This window comes from Trichosurus vulpecula, chromosome 4 (genome assembly GCF_011100635.1).
Source record: "Trichosurus vulpecula isolate mTriVul1 chromosome 4, mTriVul1.pri, whole genome shotgun sequence".
In the NCBI taxonomy this organism is placed as follows: domain Eukaryota; kingdom Metazoa; phylum Chordata; class Mammalia; order Diprotodontia; family Phalangeridae; genus Trichosurus; species Trichosurus vulpecula.
This window is the reverse complement of record NC_050576.1, coordinates 60838862-60845105: the sequence shown is the minus strand read 5'-3', so window position 1 is coordinate 60845105 and position 6244 is coordinate 60838862.

Below are 6244 nucleotides of genomic sequence, written 5' to 3'. Positions count from 1 at the left end.
AAGAATTTATCAACAAATAAGATATAGAGAGCATTATGAAATGTCAACTGGATAATTTTGATTATTAATTAATTTATTTTTAGTTTTCAGCATTCACTTCCACAAGATTTTGAGCTCCAAATTTTCTCCCCATCTCTCCTCTCCCTTCACCCCAAGACAGTGTGCATTCTGATTACCCCTTCCCCCAATCTTCCCTTCCTTCTATCACCTTCCCCCTTCTCTTGTCCTATTCCCTTCTATTTTCCTGTAGGGCAAGATAGATTTCTATGCCCCATTGCCTGTATGTCTTATTTCTCAGTTGCATGTAAAAACAATTTTTAACATTTTTTTAAAACTTTGAGTCCCTTCCTTCCTCCCCACCCACCCTTATTGAGAAGGCAAGCAATTCGATGTAAGTTATATATGTGTTGTCATGCAAAACACTTTCATAAGAGTCATGTTGTGAAACACTAACTATATTTCCCTCCATCCTGTCCCATCCCCCATTTATTCTATTCTCTCCTTTGACCCTGTGGTAGATACTATTGTTATCCTTATTTTACAATTGAGGAAACTGAGGCAAACAGATTAAGTGACTTGCCTAAAGTCGTACAGATAGTAAGTGTCTAACACTGGATTTAAATGAAGGTTTACCTAACTCCCTGCCCAGGTGCTCCATACATGGCACCACTTGGTACTATTCTATGGCCTGTGGATCCAAAGACAGAAAAACAAAAAAAAGAAAGAAACAATCCCTGCCCACAAGGAGTTTATATTCCCGGGGGGGGGGGGACGGGACGACACAGTAGGTGTATATATATATATATATATACATATATATATATACACACACATACATATATATACATATACATATATATGTATACATATACGCACACATATATATGTGCATACACACACACACACACACACATATATATATATATATATATTTATATATAATAAAAACCATACACAACTCTGAAATCACACATTTCAAAACAATTGACAATCCACGTTGTTAAAGGGAATTTTTTCACAGGGAGTTTTCTACATCTATGAAATTTTAGATCTAGTTTAAAAAAAAAGGCCTTGTGAAATTTCGTATTCTGTATACCTTTCAGTCAACTGAATTACAATGAAGATGTGGTCTACTGTAGAAAATAATTTCCAAAAGCCTACTCATCTCCTTCTCATGAATGATTCTATAAAGATGAATCAGTACATACATGAATCTCTTCTTATAGATGCCCCCTTGATTCTCTCTTTTTTCTTTAGCAAGGTAGTCCATACTTATTTTTTAAATTCTTTTGGTATCTTCTCTGAGATATCTTGTAAAAAATACTTCAATGCTGCAATGTTGTGCCTCTAGCAGAGATTTCCTCTGTATGTGCTTGGTCTTGTCCAACTACTCTTAACCCTTTTTTAAAAAAATTCTGGAGGGAGGAAGGCAGGGCAATTGCGGTTAAGTGACTTGCCCAAGGTTCACACAGCTAGTGAATGTGTCAAGTGTCTGAGGTCAGATTTGAACTCAGGTTCTCCTGATTTCAGGGCTGGTGCTCTACTCACTGCACCATCTAGCTACCCCAGCCCTTCTTTTCTTAAATGGCTTTGCTTGTTGTTTCAGTCATTTTTTCAGTTGTGTCTGATTTTCCATGATCCCATTTAGGGTTTTCTTGGCAAAGATACTGGAATGGTTTGCCATTTCCTTCATCAGTTCATTTTACAAATGAGGAAACTGAGACAAACCAGGTTAAGTGACTTGCCCAGAGTCATATAGCTAGGAAGTATCTGAGACCAGATTTGAATTCAGGAAGAGGAGTCATCCTGACTTCAGGCCCAGTACTCTCTTCACTGTGCCACCTAGTTGAGATTAATACACATTTGTTTTCTCTTCCTCTCTTCTCATGGAAAAAAATACCAAATCCTTGTAACAAATATGCATAGTGAAGTAAAACAAATTCTCACATTAGTTGCATCCAAAAATGCATGCCTCATTCTGTATCTTGTAACCATCACCTTTGTTAGGAGGTGAGTAACATGGTTCCTCACTGATCCAGTGAAGTTGTGGTTGGTCATTGCATGATTAAAGTTCTTAAGGTTTTTAAAGTTGCTTACCTTTATAATTTAGTTGTTACTACATAAACTGTTCATCTAGTTCTGTCTACTTCACTCTGCATCAGTTCATACAAGTCTTCCCAAGTTTCTCAGAAATAGTCTTTTTTGTCATTTCTTATGGCACAATAATATTCCATTACATTTATATTCATATCCATCATTCCCCAGTTGGTGGGCATTTTTCACTGAAGACTGTGGTGCTGAGTCTGACTATGATTCCATCCTCCTTGATGATGAAAGTAAATCATTACAGAAATGCTGACAAATCAATTTCATTTTCTTTCTACTTGTTCTCCCTTCCAAATTCATCTATAAATGTTCTTGGTATCATCTGACTTGGGCTTCATTAATAGATACAGTTTCTGGAGCCAGAGAAGTGAGCTATAATAGTCCCATTCTACTTTGCCATGGTCAGAAAGCAAAGGGAATGTTTTATTCAGTTCATTAGAGGGACATGGACAAACTAGAACTTTTTCAAAAGTTGCTTAAGGGACAAGGTAGGATGAGAATAGATTTCTGATTCTATAGGCCATTGCTGGAAATATCCCATGTCCTACTAATGCCCACCATAGCTCTATCCATTGACTATTGGCTTAATCGCATATTTAATTCTTCAGAAATAGTACTGTTCTATGACATGTAACAACAAAACTTCTCTGGACAAATATTGGTGTTTAAAAAATGGGTTTTCATATCATGGAAAAACTTGGGGTCACAGAAAGCATGACATAGTTTCCCCAATGCAATCCAGTCTGCTTCCTTTCTTCTGCTCATTTCTCAAGCCAGCCCACAGTTAGTACTAAGGGACTCACTCAATGGACTGCTCTTTTGGCTGTGGGTCACAGTTTGAGCAATAGATATTTTTTCATCCACTTAGTTTTTCCTGACGGAAAGAGACAGAGAAACAGAAACGGCAGGAAATACAGACACATACAAAGAGACACATACAAAGAGACACACACTGAGACACACAGAAATGAGAATAGAAAAAGAGACGAAGAGAAATAGATACATGAAATACACACTGTGGGGTAAAAATCTGAGAACCTCAGAATTGGGAGGGATGTCGGAGCTTGAACAAGAATCCCTCCTATAACCTGCCCAACAAGCATGCACCCCACCATTGACTGAAGACTTCTAGTGAGAAGGATCCTTCCTAAGGCAATCTATTCCACTCTTGGACAGTTCTAATTATTAGGAAGTTTTGCCCTGCATTAAATCTAAATCTTTGCCACTTTTATTCATTGCTTCTTGTCTTAACCTCTGGAGCCAAGCAGAACAAGTGTATGGGTCTCTTCCACATAATATTCCTTCAAATACTTGATAGATATATTACTGCCTACTGTTCAACTGATTTATGGAATGGTCTTAAGGTCTGTCTGTTCACTCACCTTTGGATGCTTTCTTACTTTTCATTGTTGGCCAAGAATAGACATGATAATAAGTTATGAGGAACTTTCCCTGGGGCTAACATCTGCCTCAATAAAACTGGAGGCTAAAGCAGTAGGAACTGCTATGCTATGAGAATGACATTTTCATCCCATTTGGAATAAAAATTTCACCACCATTCGGGGTGATTGGTGACTTCAACTGCCCAGGTCACTGGGGACCAGGGCAGTCTAGAAAGTAGATTTTGATAGGCTAGGGATTGATTTAAACATAACAAAGCTGGCAACAGCTGCTAAGGGACTTCCCCTTCTCTCACTCCAGGTAGATTGTACCTACCTACCTACCTACCTACCTACCTACCTTCCTTCCTTCCTTCCTTCCTCCCTCCCTCCCTCCCTCCTGCCTTCCTTCCTGCTTTGCTTTTAAATGCTTTTAATGTTTATCAAACACTCTCTGTATATTTGTTCCACGTCAAAATTTAGCACCAGGTTATGGTCCTAAAATCTTTTTTGGAAGTCAAGATGATAGAATGGTATGGGGACTGAATCTGAGGTCAGAAAATCTAGGTTTGAGTCCCAGCTTCATTATATTACTAGCTAGGGATCTTAAGTCTCTAAATATCAGTTATCTCATCTGTAAGGTAGAGATAATAATAATGAAAAAATATCACATTTATACATACCTTAATAAATGCTCCTTGACTGATACTTGTCAGCTTACAGAGTGCTTTCTTCACCATAGCCCTGTGAAAGCAGGAGTGTATTACCACCTGTATTTTATAGATGAGGAATCTGAGGGTAAGAAAGGTAAAAGTCAGTTTTGTCATCTATATGTAACCTGGGGCTCAAGCTCATCTGCATAAGACTTTCGTCATTGGTAGAGGAATGATTACTTGATGCTTCACAGCTGTGTCAGGTAAGGAGTTGTTGAGAGCTCAGGAGAGGAGAGGTCAGAGTTCTTTTGGCTTCAAGAGAAGAGAGATGAAGATCCTGATTCTCTTCAAGGAGAGGTCCCTAAAGGGAGAGATAGACTCCAAGAACACACTGATAAACTGAGGAGCTGGTGCCTTGATCACGTCCCTGTCCACAGCTTACCCTTACCATACTAGAGACTTTGGGGCAAAATCTGGGACTCTCTCTCTCTCTCTCTCTCTCTCTCTCTCTCTCTCTCTCTCTCTTTCTCTTTCTCTCTCTCCCTCTCTCTCTCTCTTCCTCTCTCCCCCCCCCTTTCTCTCTCTTCCTCCCAGTGATAGAGCTCTTAGCACGCTACTTGGCACATAGGCTTAGGGCTTTTAAACTACCTTTTGAACATCTTTGCTTCTACCTCAGCTACCACTCCCTGAACTCAGTTTGCTGTTTGAGTTGGAGTGATGCAATACTATAAACATTTAAGTGCCTACTATGTGTCAGATACTATGCTAAGCTTTGGGAATACAAATTAGAAAGAGGAAACCAGTTCCTGTGCTCAAGACGTTTATAATCTACTGAGAGAAGACAATACACAAAGGGAAGCTGTATGCGTGTGGGGCAGGGGGGTAGTGCCAGAGGCTGCTTGACACAGGAACGTGATGAAGATGATGATGGAGTTGAAACTAAGGAGAGCAGCTGGTGGCAGATGAAGAGTACATGGGTGAGCGTGTTCCTTTCAATTCCCATCGTGCCCTTGGTCACTAGCTTGTGTCCGTTTAAATCACCTCGGGAGTTTTCCTTAGAAAGACTAGTGGATGGGCAGAACAAACAACCTTTTTACCTGTCTTTTGGCAATCCCCCAAACTGAGTCTCCCCTTATACAGGAACATAGATTTAGAGTTGGAAGAGAGCTTGGAAAACATGGAGTTAAACTCCCTCATTTTACAGGGGATGAAACTGAGGCACAGGAAAGATAAGTGACTTGCCCAAGGTCATATAGCTAATAAGTATCCAAGGCAAATTTTGAACTCGGGTCTTCCTGACTCCAAGTACAGTACTCCATCCACCATATCACCTAGCTGCATCTATATACATGGAAATTTAACAACAGAAGACTTAAGTAATACTAAAATAAAATCAACAGCCAACCACACATAAAATATATTACAGAGAAGTATATAATTCCGTTTCCCAAAGGAATGCTAAGGAATGCCATGAAATTCACAGGAGGAAGAGATTTCTGTGGGATGGAGTAGTAGGGAAGGTTTCATAGAGGAAATGGGACTTGGACTTTGAAGGAAGGAAAAGATTTTGATAAGTGGAGGAGGAGAAGGAGGGAATTCTGAAGAGGAGGAATAGTATACAAAGGGGGAGAGAAATAGCCAAGAAGTGGCAGAGGGACACAGAAAGAGAATCATAAAGGCATCAAAAACAAATTTGTAAAAGACCCTGAGTGCTGTTCAAATTTACCAGCATTGAGGCACATTAGACAAGTCTATTTTATCAATTCATAGTTACCTTCTTTCATATCTAGGTCTGATACCCAATATAGGTGCGTATAAGCATACATGTATGAAAAAAGTCAATTTCGACATGATGTATCCAAAGCAGTCAATTTCCAGTGTGTTGTTCTAGGGGTATTTTATATTTGTTAGATATACTTGTGATATACTGTGAGATTTGGATTTGAGGAAATGGTAAACTTTAGTATAACAGATCATAGCTTATATTTTTTACTTCAAAGGTTGATGGGGTGTAGAGGAAGAATAGGGGATTGATACTCATCCAGTATGCATATGAGGATTCTGAAGAATAGAGAAAGAGATGTTATTCAGAGGGTCATAGGACCA